The sequence below is a fragment of the Panthera onca genome, chromosome A2, assembly GCF_046562875.1.
Source record: "Panthera onca isolate mPanOnc1 chromosome A2, mPanOnc1 haplotype 2, whole genome shotgun sequence".
Classification (NCBI taxonomy): Eukaryota; Metazoa; Chordata; class Mammalia; order Carnivora; family Felidae; genus Panthera; species Panthera onca.
In genome coordinates this window covers 169256538-169274546 of record NC_138340.1, presented here as the reverse complement: position 1 = coordinate 169274546, position 18009 = coordinate 169256538, and the positions used below count along the sequence as shown (strand labels likewise).

Genomic DNA, 18009 nt, shown 5'->3' with positions numbered 1-18009 from the left:
TTAATGCAGCTTAATGGCTGAAAAGGGGTGAGCAAGTTAAAGGCAATCATTATTTGCTCCATTCAAAGTTGTTATAGCTTGGTTTTTGTTTGTTTGTACAAAATTTGAATCTAAATATCTTTGGAGGGAAAAAACATAATGAACTCTATTTCCCTCACCCCATATTGCCTTCAGATCATTACTGAACAATAATGATGTGCATGTATAATTACTGTATTTTACAATGATTTTTTCTGCTTAACATTATCTCATATAAAGCTTATATCCTTATTACTATACTTGGCTATTTAATCATTGATTGGGTTCATATAATGGTAACTTTCTTAGTATTCCTTTACTATTGGACATTGAAATTTTAAGTTTTTGGTCATAAATTATACTCAACTCTATTTTGGTTCTTTGGAATTGATTTTGGATGTGTAATACAGATCAAATGAGAAAACCAGTTTCATTTCACATAGTACTAAATTGCTGTTCAGAAACATTGCTGGTGTTACCAGAAATGTACAATGCTTTCTCCACCCTCACCAACATTTTCTGTTATTCTTATTTATAGTTGCTAGTTTTGGAATCATTAATGGTAACTTACAGTTCCTCTAATTTCTATGTCTTTATCCTCCCTAGGAAGGCTGCAAATTTGAGGCTCTGGCTGAGGAGCATACTGATTTTCTCCCCTGGCAGGGAGAACCATTCTGTAATAGGGTCACACTTCAAGGAGTGCACGGTCTCAAGAATGTGTCTGGGCCACATGGATGGCCATCAATCATGTTTTCATTGGGATAATTCTGTTTAAAATTCTGATAATTCTGTTATCTACCCTGTCACTGTTACAAGCGTCCCAGTTTAGGGGATAATTATGTGGCCACCTTAGTGGTGAGGAAGGAGGGGCAAGCCAGCCAGCTAGCCACCTACCTTCACATGTGCCCAACATCAGGACTGTGATGTGTGAGCTCCAGCTCTGTCTTCCTGTGAGAGTTCTTGGCTGTTTCTTCAGGAATAGGTTGTATTTCCATGCTTCTGACTGATCTAAGTTTTCTATATTTGAGATTAGACTTTTGTCAGTTAAATTTATCATCTATGATTTTTCTAATTTTGTAGCCTTCTTTTCAAACTTCATTTACTAAATTTCATTTAATTCCTGTGTCTCTGAAAACATTCTCCTTTTCTATGATGATAAATTCCATTTCTTCCATAGTCTGGAATAGTTCTTACTTCTTCAGATGGAACAATCCTGTTATTTCAGTATTTTTATGTGGAAGTCAGATAATTCATTAATATAGTGTATTACATGGTATCAGTTATGGATCTAAGTTAATTGACTTTCATAGTGATGCTTAATATTTCTAATGTTTTATTTAAAAATGGACACAATGGAACATTTTTGGAACATTATCCTTTGATGATTAAATACTAAGCACGTATGCCAGATGGAACAACATATATTGACACACTTTACAGTATCCAGGGAGTAAAATTATATGCTGATTAAAGTCAGGCAGCAGGGAGAGATCATTTGAAGACAACGTTAGGTATAAGCAAAAGGCTTTTCTTTAGCCTAATAACTACAATTCTTTGGGAGATGAGACAACAAAATCTTCCAAATACAGAAATGTTTCCCGGGGCACCTGGGTGGCTCAGTCAGTTAAGCATCCTACTTCGGTCAGGTCATGATCTCTTGGTTTCTGAGTTTGAGCCCCGTGTCAGGCTCTGTGCTGACAGCTCAGAGCTTGGAGCCTGCTTCATGTTCTGTCTTCCCCTCTCTCTGCCCCTCCCATGCTCATGCTCTGTCTCTCTCTGTCTCTCAGTAATAAATAAACATTTAAAAAAATTTATTTTAGGGGCGCCTGGGTGGCTCAGTCAGTTAAGCATCCGACTTCAGCCCGGGTCACGATCTCAGGGTCGGTGAGTTCGAGCCCCGCGTCGGGCTCTGGGCTGATGGCTCAGAGCCTGGAGCCTGCTTCCAATTTTGTGTCTCCCTCTCTCTCTGCCCCTCCCCCGTTCATGCTCTGTCTCTCTCTGTCTCAAAAATAAATAAACATTAAAAAAAATTAAAAAAAATTTATTTTAAAGAAATGTTTCCTTCTGTCATGGTAAATGAAAACCACGGATGTTTAGGATGGAAGAGTCTTCAGGGTCTTGTGGAGAGACAAATGAGACCTTTGGAAGGATGTCCTTGGAAGGAGACTCATTCAGTGTTACTGGTTGGTTATCTAGCTTGACTGCACCCAAGCTTGTATGTGTATATAGATGCATGCGTTTTTCTAAGGGTGGTGTCCATAATTTTCACCAGATCTGAAAAGTGTTCATGATACCTCTGTAGTTGGTAACTAACAACCCAGTCTCTTCATTTGATAGATGAAGTTGCCGATTCACAAAAAGATAACATCAATGTACAGGGCTAAAATCTGATTAGTGAATGAGCCAAGACTAGAACTCGGAATTGGGCCTCTTGACTCTTTCCATCACAGTCTGCTGTAGAAAGCTGCCTATCTTTTTTTTCTTAACTTTTATTTATTTTTGAGAGAGAGAGAGAGAGAGAAAGTGTGTGTGAGTGGGGGAAGGGCAGAGAGAAAGGAAGACACAGAATTCAAAGTAGGCTCCAGGCTCTGAGCTGTCGGCACACAACCTGACACAGGTTTGAACTCACATACTGCAAGACCATGACCTGAGCCAAAGTCGGCCACTTAAACGATTGGGGCACCCAGGCGCCCCTGCCTGTGTCTATTTTCAGAGAGAACGTATTTCCCTTCTTCCTCTACACAGCAATGGGTACTTGCTGCCTGGGTCAGCCCTAGGCAAAAATATGCACAGGTATACTTGGCTTCTGGCAGCTTACCTTACCCATCCAGCATCCATCCTGTCTTTATGCCCCTAGACTTGTTACTATGTTTCTCCATCAGATCCTGTCAATTTCCAATTGTCCTCACCTATCAGAAATCTTTCCTGGGTGCCAGAGTGAGCATTAATAAATATCAGTTTTCTGAGATGTGGCTGTTTATCTGGTTCCTTCTTCTGGAGCCCTGACCGCTTACTTTGTGCAATTTCTTTCGCTCTCTGGACACATGGTTCTGTGAATCTTCAGTTTCATTAAAAACCCAAGTTTCATTTTATGCAAGATTTGTTCCAAATAGACCTTGGACTTGTGGAGCCACAGAGGGATCCATCTCTGTAGTATGCTCCCTCTTTCTCCATGCCCTGATTTTAAACCTGTTCCATTCCCATATCCTGTATCTTGTATTCCCACATTGGTCCCCGACTGTCCAAGGAATCACAATCTAGTCCCATCTCCTAAGGTAGCTTCTGATACTCAAAACAAATCCCCTCCCCCCCCCCCCCCCCCCCCCGCCAATAAAAATGTATTGGCCTCGTATGTAATTTTTCCAGGGCTCAGTTTTTGGCTAAATAATTGGAGATCAAATTTCTGGCTGTTAAAAATATTAAGGTATTACTAATTGAAGCTGTCTGATACATTATCACCTCCTAAACTTATTTACATTTTAAAAGGGAAATTCTTGAAACAAATGCTTCCGTGCTAGAGCCGTAGATCTCAGGGTTGCATATTTCAGTCACTCAAGCAGAAGTGATGGAAATGCTATTTGATAGCAGTAATAACAGTTAACCAACGCTTGAGTACACATTTTATGCCAGGCTCTGGTCTAAGTTCTTTTTAACTAAGTCATTGCCTGAGTTCTTATTTCTTAAGAACCTTGAGATAAGCAAGTCTTATTCCTATTTTACAGATGGCAAATAGAGGGCCAGAAACACTGAGTAGCTTGTCTACATCACATGGCTAACAGCATTGGGCCAATATTTCACCTCCACACTCTACCACCTTTTAGCAAGAAGTTTTCAAATGTGAAGTTAAATTAGACCACAGGTATTCCTCAGGGCTTATCTTTGGTTTTTATTCCTGGAAACATTTTACTGATTTTATTCTGCTCTCTCGGTCTGTAATGCTTAGAAATTTTAAGAGATTATGGGAGGAAAGGAGAAGGTCAGACTCCTGAGATACCTTCTTGTTTACTCTTGGATCTCTGACCCGAGCCTACTTTTCCCTGGCTATATATAGCACACCCACTGGGAACTTTAAATATTTGTTTTATTTTATGTTTGAGAACGAAGGCTTGGTACAAATGTTTACTCTTGTTGTGTTTACTTTATAATAACGGAGTTAAACTTGAGCTCTCAAGATCTAATTACCCTAGCTTCTGTCAAACTTGTCCCTTCTCCATCAGGTTACAATGCTGATTCTTTGAAGTTATTTCCCATTTTACAGCTCCATTTATCTATTGTCTGCAGGTTTTTATTATGTGACTTCTTTTTCCTGAAGCATTAGGCATGAGGGTAGAACCTATTATGGCTAAAATGTCAAAACCCAGAGTCCTTTGTATGGGCCACTCACATGTCCTTGCCGAGTAATGCCAAGAGTTGGCCATAAGCTCTCCCTTGCCCTTCCTCCACACCCACCCCAGCCAACCAAGGTCCTGAGCTCTAGAGAAACCAGTCTCTGACAGCCACAGGGAACCAATTCATGAGAAGACTGGCAGGATTGAAGGGTAGCTTAAGCTTCTGAGGATATTTACACTTAAACAAGTGAGTGTATCACAGTAAATGAATTACTAGCTGGTGATGATTGAGACACAGCAGCAATAAGCTGAAAGGATTTTCTGTAGGATGTTTATTACTTTTCATTTCAGTTACTGTACTTCTTAACTCCAGAATTTCTATTTGAGGATTTTAAAAATATACTCACAATTTGAACCTCTTATTGGTACTCTATTTAGTGAGACATTCTCACTTTCCATCAGTTATTTTGGCATGGTTTTCTGTTTCTTTGAATATATTCAAAATATCTGATTTGAAGTCTTTGGCTATTATGTCTATTATGTGGGCTTCCTCAAGGAGTTTCTACTGGTTGCTTTTTCCTCCCTGTATATGGCCAATGCTTTCTTGTTTCTTTGCACTCATTATAATTTCTTTTTGAAAAATGATATTTTAAATAATACAACATGGAAACAACATGGAATCAGGTTCACCCCCGTCTCCAGGGTCTGTTGCTTTTGCTTTTTGTAGTAGTTGTTGTTGTATTTGATTGCTTTTATTGTTTTAATGTTTATTTATATTTGAGAGAGAGACGGAGACAGAGACAGAGCACAAGTGGGAGAGGGGCAGAGAGAGCCGGAGACACAGAATCTGAAGTGGGCTCCAGGCTCTGAACTGTCAGCACGGAAGCCTGATGTGGGGCCCGAACCCATGAACCGTGAAAACATGACCTGAGCCAAAGTCGGACACTTACAACAGACTGAGGCACCCAGGTGCCTCTTGCTTGCTTTTTTATTGCCTTTTCTGCACCAATTTTGTGAAGTCTGTTTTCTTTGTCATGTGTGCCCACTGAAGTCTCTGTTCAGTCAGTTTATGGACAGATAATGATTGATCCAATTTCCTTAAACACCTGGAACCACTAAGTCTCCCAGGCTTTGCTAAAGGATTCTATATGAATGCTAGGGCACACCCTCAACAATCAGCCAGGCAGTTGACAACTCTGCTTTGGCTTCACTTCTTGCTTGTTCAGAGTCTCAAGGTCAATGGGAGGTGAGAGCTGAGGGTTTTCTCTTGTCTTTCCTGAGCATGCACATAGCCTAGGGGTGTCAGAACTTTACAAAGTTCCTGCAGGCCTCTCATTATCCAGCTTTCCTTTTATGCTTTCTGGTCAGCCTACAGTTTGGGAGCTGTTATCCACTGCCTCAGGCAGCTGTGCATTAAAAAAAAATGGCTGTGATTGTTTTCAACAAGTGCCCCTGGGGAAAAGGCTTTCAGGCTGGTCAAGCTCCTAGCCAGCTCAAAGATAGACAGTTTTGCAAGTTAGGGTCCTCCAGAGAGCCTCCAGACAGGAGGTCAAATAATGACAATTCTCCCCAGAGACTGATCAAGCTCCAGCTGTTTCTTGGCTCTAGCGGATTGCAGGTTGCTGGTTCTTATTGTGAAGGCAGGTTGTTAGTTTGTGAGGCTACCATGTAGCTGGACTAGGATAAGTAAAACAGAGCCCGTTGTTTTTCATGAGATTCAGCCAATTATTCATTGACAGCCCTCCAGATATTTACAAGCCTTTGGTTAATTTTTAGTCCTTTGGTGATTCCACAGTTTGTGCCAGTGTTTGTTTCCTTTATGGAAAAGAGGGTTTTTGGAGCTACCATTTTTGATGATGTCACTCTAGGATATTTATTGTAACAACACACTAAATCACACATAAAACTAGCAAGCTTCAAACATTTTGCTTGTTTATATCAGAAGAAAAATACCTAAAATTATGCACTCTCTTGCATAGTTTTAAATGGACAGCAAAATTTATTATAACTGCACATACAGGATATAATTTCCAACATTTTGTAAACACTGACATTTCAAATGCTGAAGCTACAACACTACTCTTTTAAGTGTTACCAATGAAATCTAAATACACTAGCAGCGTGACATCCATCATCCATTTAAACACACGAACAAGTTCCACTGTAACAGACGCAAAGTTTACGTGAAGCCTCATTCCTTTTGAAATCTTATTTACATTTCCACAGAGTTTTATCCTAAGGTAATACAGTTTTTATCGATCAATTACTGTATACCAATTGAAATTAATATTTAGTCATCCAAGTCACTTTCCTGGACCACTACTCATGTTCTAAATTGGTCCTTGGTGTGAAGCGTCTGCACTTAAACCAAAGTTGCATCCAAAATCATGTATCTTTTTATGAGAAAGAACGTACAGAAGTTGAGAAGCTAGAAAGTAGGTCTCTTAAAACTACCCATGTCCAAAGAAAGTCCTTACATACCTCAACAATATGAATTCACACTCTGAGGACCACCAAATTCTCCATTTCACAGCATCAGGGAACCAACACTATTTGATGAATGTTCATGATGTACTAGGTATAATATTTGTCCTCTCTTAAGACATTCAGATATCACTGATACCTGCTAACTGGGATTCAGGCTGATTACTCAATTAAGTGTCCCCTCTGACATACCATACTTTCCCCCAAGGATGTAATCACATTTATTAAATCTAGATGTAAGTCAACACAAAACCAGAGAAAATCATGCTTTCCATTATAAAATAAGCAAACTCGGGGTGCCTGGGTAGCTTAGTCGGTTGAACGCAGGTCATGATCTCACGATTTGTGAGTTCAAGTCCCACATCGGGCTCTGTGCTTGACAAGCTCAAGCCTGGAACTTGCTTTGGATTCTGTGTCTCCCTCACTCTCGCCGCCCCCAACCCCCCGCTAGTGCTCTGTCTCTCAAAAATGAATAAAAACATTTTTAAAAATTTAAAAAACTAAGCGACTTAAGTGACTAATTTGAAGTGTTCCTTAACACAGAATTATCTGTAAGTCCTATTAAATTAAATAGGAATGTTCATAATCATCAAGGGCAATTTTAGTTTGAGCATTATTCAGTTATTTTAATGCAGGACATTTGTTTCTTAGCTCATTTCTTAGTGTGCTTTTGAAAAGCAGTGCATAAATAGACATTTTATGAATTGAGTTATATTGTCCATAATTAGGCAATTTATTATTTAAAGATAATTTTTGAAAATAACAGCATATCCTTTACTGAGTGAAAATGCATTCTCTAATGTGCCTTGTTAAATTTTCATGGTCCCATAAAAGGTTTGCTCAGGGGACCACAGTCACTGCTCTCTCATTTTATTGCTGCTTTGCTTTACAAGGGTTTGTCATTTTTTTTTTTTCACTTTACAAAGCCGTACACTCTTTTCTCAGCTCTGGGAGAGGGCACAGCAGTTAGTTTTATGAAAAAAGTATTACAAATTTTTAAATCACAAAATGCATGTAACACTGGTCATGATAAATGTTTTAAAAGATATACTTTATGATATCTCTGAATGTTGAGTCTTATTTCATTGGCACATAAATGAGTAGAAGTAATGATAAAAGAGATTATTTTGGTTGATAAGATTACAGTTATGTTCTTTACAGCTATGTGGATCCATGTAAATTAAGGAAATTTGTTGATATTTTATAAAATTATTATTAGATTAAGAGGAAGGATTTAGGTATCTTCTTAAACTTTGCTAGAAAGAAACCAAGAGCAAATTGTGTATTTTGAGAAAGCTTTGTATTACTTAAAAACTGCCAATTGTCTTCACTACCCCCTGCAGGAATATATTTGGAGTTAAAGTTATTTAAATAAGTTCTGGTCAATGTTTTACTTTAGCCCTGGGCTATACTCTCCTTAAAGGATTGCCCCGACCCAGGAAAGCAAACATGCTAACTCCTTTAAAAAATAACAAATATGAACAGTTATCTCTCATCCTTGAACACACAAGCTCAGCAAGGAACAATCCTGTTTAGATTGTGGTTTTGAGCCTGTGATGAAGAAACAGATTACAAAATCCAACAATCACCAGAATATCAAATTCTATATTACTCATATCCCCCACTTGGAGAAAAGAAAAGGGAAATGGAGAAGATTGGGAATAGAGGGTCTATCTGGGCACAAAGGTATGTTTAATGATTTTTTTTTTAAGAGAGTATCTGCAGTTGAAAAAGATAGTATTTTGGTTTAATACAAAGTTTATCTAAGCTAGCTTTAGATGGCTTTGGCTCAAGCAAACCTAGTCAGGACAGAGTTCCTGGCTCAACCAGATGTTGTGCCATGATCATCTTCCTCATGTTGGATACAAATAAGGCTATACAAGGAGAATGTTTCCTTTCTTTCAACAAACACTATTTCTGTAAATTGTTCCGGGCACCCTGAATCCAAGTAGTGATGCTTTTCTCCCCAAAATGGATAAATCATTCCCTTAGTATTAGTTATCTACTGCTGTGTAACAACTTTGTGTAAACTCACCAGTTTAAAACAACTTAAATTTATTGTCTCACAGGAGTTTCTGTGTGACTTGCCTGGGTCCTAAGCTTCTGGGTCTCTCATGAGACTATGATCAGGTGTTGGCCAGGGCTGTGATCTTATCGGAAAGCTTGACTAGAGAAGGATCTGCTTTCTAGTTCATTGGATTATTCGTCAGATTCTGTTCCTTGGGACCTGTTGGACTCAGGACCTCAGTTTCTTATGGCTGTTAGCCTTAATTCCCTGCCACATAGGGCTCCTCCGCATGGCCACTTACTTCCTCATAGCCAGAGCAGTGCAGCCATCACCTTTGCTGTATTCTGTGCATTGGAAGCAAGTCCCAGGTCCTGCTCCCATTCAGGAGAAGGGGATTACACAGGGGAAACTACACAGTGGGCACAAAGGGCCCACTTAGAGTCTCTCTGCTCCATCTTCCTTACAGAGTGCTGTGCCCTTAGACAATATGTGGCCCTCCTCAGAGGCCACTGCCATTTATTTTGGCCTCAACAGATTGAAAGGTGTTGACTGTATGGAAATCCTTTTGGTTTTCCTTAAAATTTTTAAGGGAAAAAGTAAAGGTACTAAAAAGAAATATGTGTATTTGTCTTTGCCTTGAATCTTTTCAATCCATCTTGGAACCCTGTCTTGTTGACATGAAATGAGGCACCAGCTCACCCCAATATGTCATGTGCTCTTCCCATTTTATTGACACTAATTGCCCCCACCCTCCTTTTTTCTTCTTTAGCTTTTGGATTTACAAGTAGACACCTGTGTAACTATAGATCTGGAATATTGAGATAACTCTAGTCCAGCATCTCCCACCCCTGAATTCTTTAAAATGTTACTGGGTTATATGAGGAAAAAGTTTTCCAGGGTAGAAATATTGGGAAATGGGCTAATAAACACTAATAGATTTCCTCACTGTGGGTATTTGCTCCCAAAGCCTTTGTTTGGCTTCTGGAATCCACCTGACAATCCTAGGAGCATGTCAGAAGTCTTGGAAGCAGCCCTACACCCATAGTGACATGAGATGGTGTATAAATGCTCCAGCGGCAACACCTTGGCTGGGGTACTTGGGAGCAGGCTCCACACCCTCTACCAAAGTACCTCCCCCCCCAAAAGCTTGAGTCCCAGTTGAACACAGAGTGGTTTATTTTATTTCCTTCTTTTTCCCCTTTTTCCCTATTAGTTTCCTTTTTTCTTTTTATCTTCTATTTTCCTTCCACTTTTCACTTTGCCATTCCCCTATGGCGGCTTCCTAGGAACTATCCCAAATATCTTGCTTACAAGCAACTTTCTGTCTCAGGTTGTGCTTCTGGGAGAGCTTGGCCTAGGACAATCTCCACAGACTTTACCATGGAGCTCATTTGTTAATTATTGCTTTCTGGCTTTCTTCTATATGTATTCATCAATAAGATCATAAACTATTTGAGGGAAGGAGCTACACTTACTGAATCATCAGTTACCCCTGCAGTTTCTGGAATAGTATACAGTTTTATGGAGTGACATAGTCTCATCGAGTTCCCAAAGTTTCTGATCATGTCAAAAGCTTTTATTTATACCACCTAGAGTTTAGGAAATGGGATGCTCATATGTTTACTACAATGCATTTTAAAATATATACATGCTATTCAAATGTAGGATCTTATTATTGGTGGCTGAACTCCTGGTTTTGGTTATATATAATTTTTCTGTACATAGCCATCAAAAGGAAAGTCAGTTGGGAGAAAATAGCCCATGCCATCAGGAATCAATGATTTGAACATAACATGAAGACTTTTTTTTCCTTTTGAAGTAAAAGATGGGAAGATATCTGTTATTTAGAGTAATTCACAATATTACAGAGCCAGAGGGACCTTGGGACCATCTAGCATCTGACCTTTGTCTATCCAGTTGGTAATTTGCAAGGAGGTCAAGACAGTCCTTATATTTCAATCATAAGACTTCTGGTAAGTCAGAAGACAACAGTAGAGTTAAAAAGTATCTCTCATTATAGAGTATTTCAATTTTCTCTGATCTTCTATGTATAAGATCATTAAGCTTCAGAGAAGTACAGACCTGGATTCTAGCTTTTCACCAGAAACTAATTTTAGATAAATCACTCCTATTTAAATCTTAGCTTCCTTATCTATAAAATGGTGAAATAATAATGAAATCAACTTCATAATGTGGTTGTGGGGATTAAAGCAAATGAGATAATTAATGTGCATAAGGTGCCTAGTATAGTGTTGAGCATTTAGTAAATTCCCAGTAAGTGGTTCCTGTGACCACCACCATTGTCTCAAAGTCATCAGGACCTTGTGTCTCTCATAGCAGTGGAGATGGGGAGCACAGGGGAGGTGTTCAGCAGCACCAGCTGAGTGAACAAATGCTCCTGCCCCCTCAGACTCTCCTGCTGCCCCAGTTCATTGGGAAAAAGTGCCCATCCTGGGAATGACAGTTCTTCTACACCCTTCAAGAGTTTGACAAAGTGTGGGTATTAGATCTCTAACCTCTTCTCTCTGGGTCATTTTATACACTCTTGTCTCTGGGTCCACCTTGAGCAAAACTCTAAAGTTGCTAGTGTTTTCCTTTGGACTTTACTATGTCCCCTTTAGTCTCTGTTTCCCCAGGATCTAAGTTCTCCCAGCCTCCCCCCATGTTTCTTGTCTTGGCAAATATTCTAGCTAAGCTCTTCCCCTCCATTAAGTCTTGCTGCAGTGACTGTGTCGATGGAAAGAGTCTCACCTACAATTACACTAAAAAGTTAGTTAACTTGGCATCTTATCAGCACTCAATGGCTTATTGCAATATATATATATATATATATATATATATATATATATATAATTATATATATACTGTATAATCTCATGCTTTTAGGAAAATGGGTGAGTAGAGGAGCAGATATTTATGGTAGGCTTGACTTCACCTGATTTCTTTAAATCAACAGCAGGATATGTGAGAGCTGATATAATATCAGCCATTATTTCTTATATTTATTAGTGTACTATATTGAATAATGTCCTCCCAAAATTCATATCCACATTGAATCTGTGAATGTGATATTATTCGAAAATAGGCTCTTTGCAGATACAATTAGGATGTAAGTTGAGATGAGGCCATATTGGGTTAGGGGAGGCCCTTGATTCAATCAAGAAGAGGCCAGTATGCAGATACACATGGGGAGAAGAGGCCACTTGAAGATGCAGTCAGAGCGAAGTTATGTTGCCTGCATGGACAACACCTCTCTCTTGGGTAATTTCAATCAAGCCTCTCAGATCCAGGAAGGTCAGATCAGTGCAACACTGAATATTCATGAGTCATAAAGGAAAGTCCAAAATGTCGTCAGTATTCTCTGATTTAAAAGGCTTGCATGTATATAATGAGTAAAAATATGCTTTAGCATCTGGGAAAATTCACTTACATAAAGACACAGTCTGTCAATGTTGCCCAATAACTATAATTCTGTCATTTTCCCTCAAACAACTCATAACAATACTTTAAAGCCCATAAAAATTAAGAATACATAGTCAAGATTTATTTCAACTAGGCCCAGAAATGATGCTGGGCCTTGTAAACAAAGTCCCAGGAGCATCACCCCTTGGTACAATATTTTAGGCATGAGCACTTTGTGTTCTAACATGGGGTAGATTCTGAAAAATCCAGTATATACATGAATTCTAATTTGTTGATGTCTTTTGTTGAATTTCTAATCCAAAACGTGTTGGAAAGTATAAATATTTTTACTAAACAAAATTAAAGAACTAATGCCAAGATAATTTACTTTTAAGTTATTATCAGCCTACATCAGCTGCAAAATCAGCTGTCTGTATGTCAAAGAGAAAGAAAATTACTCTAAGCTTTGTAACTTTCAGGATAAGCAGGTTGTAAATACATATATATTTTACTTTGACCTTGTCTCTTGACTGAAAAAATAGCTACCAATGAACAGAGAAGTCTAGCACGTGGATATCCTCCAATGTACATGGACTTCTCTTTGGAAATGTCCATTTGTGGTTTCTCTTCGAGGTTTCCCCACATCAAAAGTGGAGGATAGTGCTGAAGACCAAGGCTTTGGTGTCAGATTAATAAATTTACACAAACATTTATTGAGTACCTACTATGTGCACACTGAAGATACAATGGTGAACAAAATAGACTTGGTCCCTACCTATGGAGGTCTTATTCTAGTGAAGAAGACAAACAGTAGAGGAGTAAATAACAACAGAATTTCGAATGGGAGTAAGTGCTGTGAAGTAGTGCAGTAGGGTCAGGAGAAAGAGCTTGGGAGGTCAGGAAAGGTTACACTGAGACTTCTGAGGGGACTGAATAATGAATGACCTATGTGAAGATCTTCTGGGAAAGCTTTGAGGTAGAAAACATAGTACATGTCATGGCACTGGTGTAGAAGCAAGCACTACATCTCAGAGACAAGGTGAGCAAAGCAGAGAGAGGCAGAATGGAGGGTGGGCTTTGGTGAAGAGTTTGGCTTTTATTCTTTTTTTTTTTTTTTTTCAACGTTTTTTATTTTATTTTGGGGACAGAGAGAGACAGAGCATGAAGTGGGGAGGGGCAGAGAGAGAGGGAGACACAGAATCGGAAAGAGGCTCCAGGCTCCAAGCTGTCAGCCCAGAGCCTGACGCGGGGCTCGAACTCACGGACCGCGAGATCGTGACCTGGCTGAAGTCGGACGCTTAACCGACTGCGCCACCCAGGTGCCCCTGGCTTTTATTCTAAATGTAATGGGAACCCCCTAGAGGCCTAGGCAGGGAAGAGACAGGATCTAACCCCTGTCTGAGAAAGTGGCCTTGGGAGCTGGGTAGGGGTGGAGACTGCAGGGAAGGTGGGGCATGAAGGGCGGTCAAGAAGCTTCTTCATGATCTAGACAGAGGCACAGCAGGTATGACTGCAGAGGGAGGTGGAGCTGCTGAGAAGTCGTCAGGGGTAGATAGGTTTTGAGGCCTCAGGCCCCAGGATCTGATGGAGACCACAGGACAAGAAATAAGGTTTCCTTATTTGGGGAAGTATTTTTGGCTTGAGCTCCTGGGTAGCGCCATTAACTGGAAAAAAGAGAAAAAAGTCAGTGATTAAAAGACTTGGGAGGGAGTGTGGCCCAGTCCTTGAGTAAGTGGGTAGGACTCGTGGCCTCAGATGGGGCACTAAGTTTATCCACTGAGACAAGAGAAAGCCAAACACATGGGCAAAGGTATAGGCAGGTTTGACAGCTTCTGGATTGGAGGATAAGGTTCTGGTCTGATTGCTTGTGTTTCATTTGTGAAATCATAAAAGGTGTTGCCTGCATATGATAATGGGAGTGGTCATGGCAGCATCCTGAGAAGAGCAGCAAAAATGTGACTTTGAGGTCTTGGAGGAGGCAAGCATGTTGACCAGGGTATGGAAGGAGCCTGAGAGCCCAGAGAACATCTAAGGTTTGTGGTCAGAAGCAAAGCAAGATCACTCACCATGTTGGGGGCTTGGAAGTCTATCAGATTAAGGTTACATAGAACCAAAGGGATAAATCCTTGGTGACCTGCAGATGGAGAGGTAACAGGCCAGTGAGGTCTGGGGGGTAGTGCTCCCATCTCTCCCAGGAAGGAAGTGGTAAATTCATTCTACTGGGAGCTGTTTGCAGGATATGTCAGAAGCACTTGGGAGAAAGGCTGTCTGTGCCTTTGTGGGAAAAGACAGTTTTGTAAGGAACCCATGAGGCTCTGGACGTGTCCTTTACACCCTGCCTGGGCAGGGTCATGACAAGGAAGGGCTTGTTCCAGTTCTGGAGTGAATCTAGCTCTGCCATTTAGTAACTTGCTGACCTCAGGCAAGGTACTTCTCATCTGGAAAAGAGAGGTTATAATACTACTTGCTTCAAATTTTGTTATGAACATTGAAAAATTACTAGGTATAGCACTTGATACATTTTTAGGTATGGAAGATCCATTCAATAACTCTTGGGTATTATTATTTGTAAAAATCTAGTTTTCACAATGAAGATAAATCAACTCCACACTCTGTTGTTTCATCATTCCCAAAAAGGAGAGTGGATATTTTGAGAAAATTGTCAAGCATCAGAAAGACCCTCTTGAGAAAGGCATCTTCTAGTGTTGAGGGTACTAACTGAATCTCTGTCCAGCTTTATGATAACAGCTTAGTGTTGGAAACACTTTCTCAAATCAAGAGTTCGGGTACACACACACACACACACCACATAAAACACTTATGCCATGCAAGCACATGTGGATTTAGTGCCTCTGGAGAGAGCCTACACCATGTGCTTTAATGAGTGGGAGAGCTGTTGGACAGGCATCCTGGTGACCTGACAGTCTATCATTAAGTAGCTAGTAGCTGCCTCTCTAGAGCAGTGCCTGACCGTCTCACTTCTCTGTTTTAAAATTAGACTCCATTTTTTTTAACAGAAGAGAAAGCAGTCGTGCTGAAGACTTCTGACTGATTAATATGACTAAAGCCTGTGGACACAGCTGCTTATATCTCCACACTTCCTTACCAACTCCTCAGCATAGTCTTCTTGATAGTGCAATGCTCTGGTTCTGCTCTCTGCTGCGCTAGTGGAATCTGGCACCAACTACATGCACAGGAACTGCAGATTATATAACACAAGGGATTACAGCGTGTTTCGTGGACACAACAAAGTGTCCTGTTGTTGGAATGGAGATGATCTAGGCCATGCTCTGTAACCTGCTGAGGAAGCCATGGAGAACCGTGGGGATGGACAAAGTTGCCTAAGACTTAGTACCATATTACCGCAGAGCTAAGACCATAATCTAAGACTCATGGGTCTCATTCTAGTGCTATGGATGTGTATTTATTTTACTATTTGTGAAAGAAAAATTAGAAAATCCAGATGAGTGGAAAAAAAAAACCAAACATGGCATACATGAGACTTCTCCCACCAAGAGAAAGTCACCATTGACTTTCAGTATACACTTCTCCGTCACTCCCTTCCAGATCCAGTTTGGCACAGCTGAACCTTCTCGGCAGAATTTAGGTCATATATGGAACCCTTGCTGCAAGAGCGTTTGGACAATATACTGTAACTTCCCACTTCCATAGTTTAATGATATAAGTGAACTGAGTAGCGTGACATCAAATAGGCCAACCCTCAGGATAGACACCACCATGTGTCCATGTTAACACACACACTTATACAACGTCATTTTAGGGTTGCATAATATTGTTATTCAAACTAGATCTCCTTAATTTAATTTCCTTAAGACATATGCCTAGAAATAATAAAGCCAGGAAGAGAGTACATGATTTTCCCGGAGGCTTTTACTCTAACAAACTATTCTCCAAAAAATTACATCCACATGTTAGAGTGTTCACTCAACTCCTAACCAATGCTGGTTATTACTTTTTTCCCAAATATTTTCCATTTTCATCACCAAAAAAAGAAAGACTCAAACAATATTACCTCTCACATTTCCAATAGCTTTATTTTAAACTACAAAGCAGAAATTGCCTAAGACAAAAAAAAATTTAGGTGAACAGCAGGAATTCAGGCATTTTGAAATATGTTAGGTTTTAAGCTGGTGTTCTAGCTCAGCACCAAAATGACAAGGAAACAAAATGATTTGTATTCATTCAAGAATTTCCAATGCATTATCACTATTTTTATTTAAGTAAACATTTCAAATACCCAACTAAGCTCAATGCTTTTAAGTCATATGTTTTTTTGATTCAGAGAGAGATCAATTTTACCAACTTTATCTGGTCCCATCTCAAAACATTGTACATTAATGTTCTCTCACTTCACAAGCAGCACTAACTGTACCTTTTATTTTTCCATTTTTATTCTGAATGCTTTTTCAGTTTTTTTGTTTTTTAATCACTGAATTTATCTAAGGAAAGAGGAACAGACACTCTTCACACATATAAACTATGTGTGGCAGCATTACAGTCTTTAGAAATGTAATTGATGACTGGGGCGCCTGGGTGGCTCAGTTGGTCAAGTGTCTGACTTCGGCTCAGGTCATGATCTCATAGTTCGTGAGTTTGGGTGGGCGGACAGCTCGGACCCTGAAGCCTACTCTGGATTCGGTGTCTCCCTCTCTCTCTCTGCCCCTCCCCACTCATGCTCTGTCTTTGTCTCAGAAATAAATAAACATTAAAAAAATAAAGAAAAGAAATTGATGTCTGTGACTTAGGGTGAAATGATTGGAAGCTTGAGCAGAAATGAAGGTAAATCCTAGAACGAAGAAACTCCAAATAATTGAAGGTGTGTAGCTGAATACAAGTGCTCACAACCTTCAAAAAAGAAACTTTTATTTTAATGTCTGCTTTTCTCTCCTTCAGTCTAATTGGTCCAAACCCAAAGCACAGGATTACTCCTTGAGAATTCTAATTCCTGAGCTTTTAAGAAACTTGAAAAAGAGTTTATCGGTTTTAAAGTATAATTTCCCATCATACAGCATTTTTATCAGTCTGGATTCACAGGGGCTCAACAGTGACCCTGGTCATCTTTTCTTCCCAGGCACTTAACAGTGTTTGTAAAACAGACATCATGTGCCCAGCTGGACGTTGGCTTGAGGGAGACACCAAAGAAGTAGGCATGGATAAGGGGAAGCTGGTGGCTCACTCAGATGGGCATTCAACTTCAGCTCAGGTCATGATTTCTCAGTCCGTGAGTTAGACCCCATGTCAGGCTCTGCACTGACAGCTCAGAGCCTGTAGCCTACTTCAGATTCTGTCTCCTTCTCTCTCTTTGCCCCTTCCCTGCCTGCACTCTGTGTCTCTCTCAAAAATAAAATAAAAACATTAAAATTTTTTTTTAAAAAAAGAAATATGCATGGATGAGATGAGCATATCAAAAAGCATGACAAGGTAAAAAGTGATGCTTTAGTAATGATCACCTAGATCAGGAGTTGGCAAACTGACCCACAGCCCAAATCTGGTAGTCACCTGACATGTAAATAAAAATGTACTGGGACAGTTACACTCTCCCATTTACAGATTGTCTGTGTCTGCTGTCATACTACAACAGCAGAGTTTTAGCATGATGGTGTGACCATATGGCAGCGTGGGATGTGACTGGGTGACTGTGTGGAGGTGTGAAGGTGTGGCTGTGTGGAGGCGTGGCATCTATCAGTAATTTTTTCCTTTTTATTGGGGGTACCACAATTTGGTTATCCATTCCTCTGCTTATGGACC

General features: G+C 39.9%; 1 long non-coding RNA gene across 1 annotated transcript; it reads left to right on the top strand.

Annotated features, from left to right (window-relative positions):
- The first annotated feature begins 14169 nt into the window (after positions 1–14169).
- Positions 14170–15647, top strand: LOC132677214 (uncharacterized). Its single transcript, XR_009609240.3, has 2 exons — positions 14170–14273; positions 15258–15647. It is a non-coding gene; the product is annotated as an uncharacterized LOC132677214 (long non-coding RNA).
- Positions 15648–18009: the final 2362 nt, after the last annotated feature.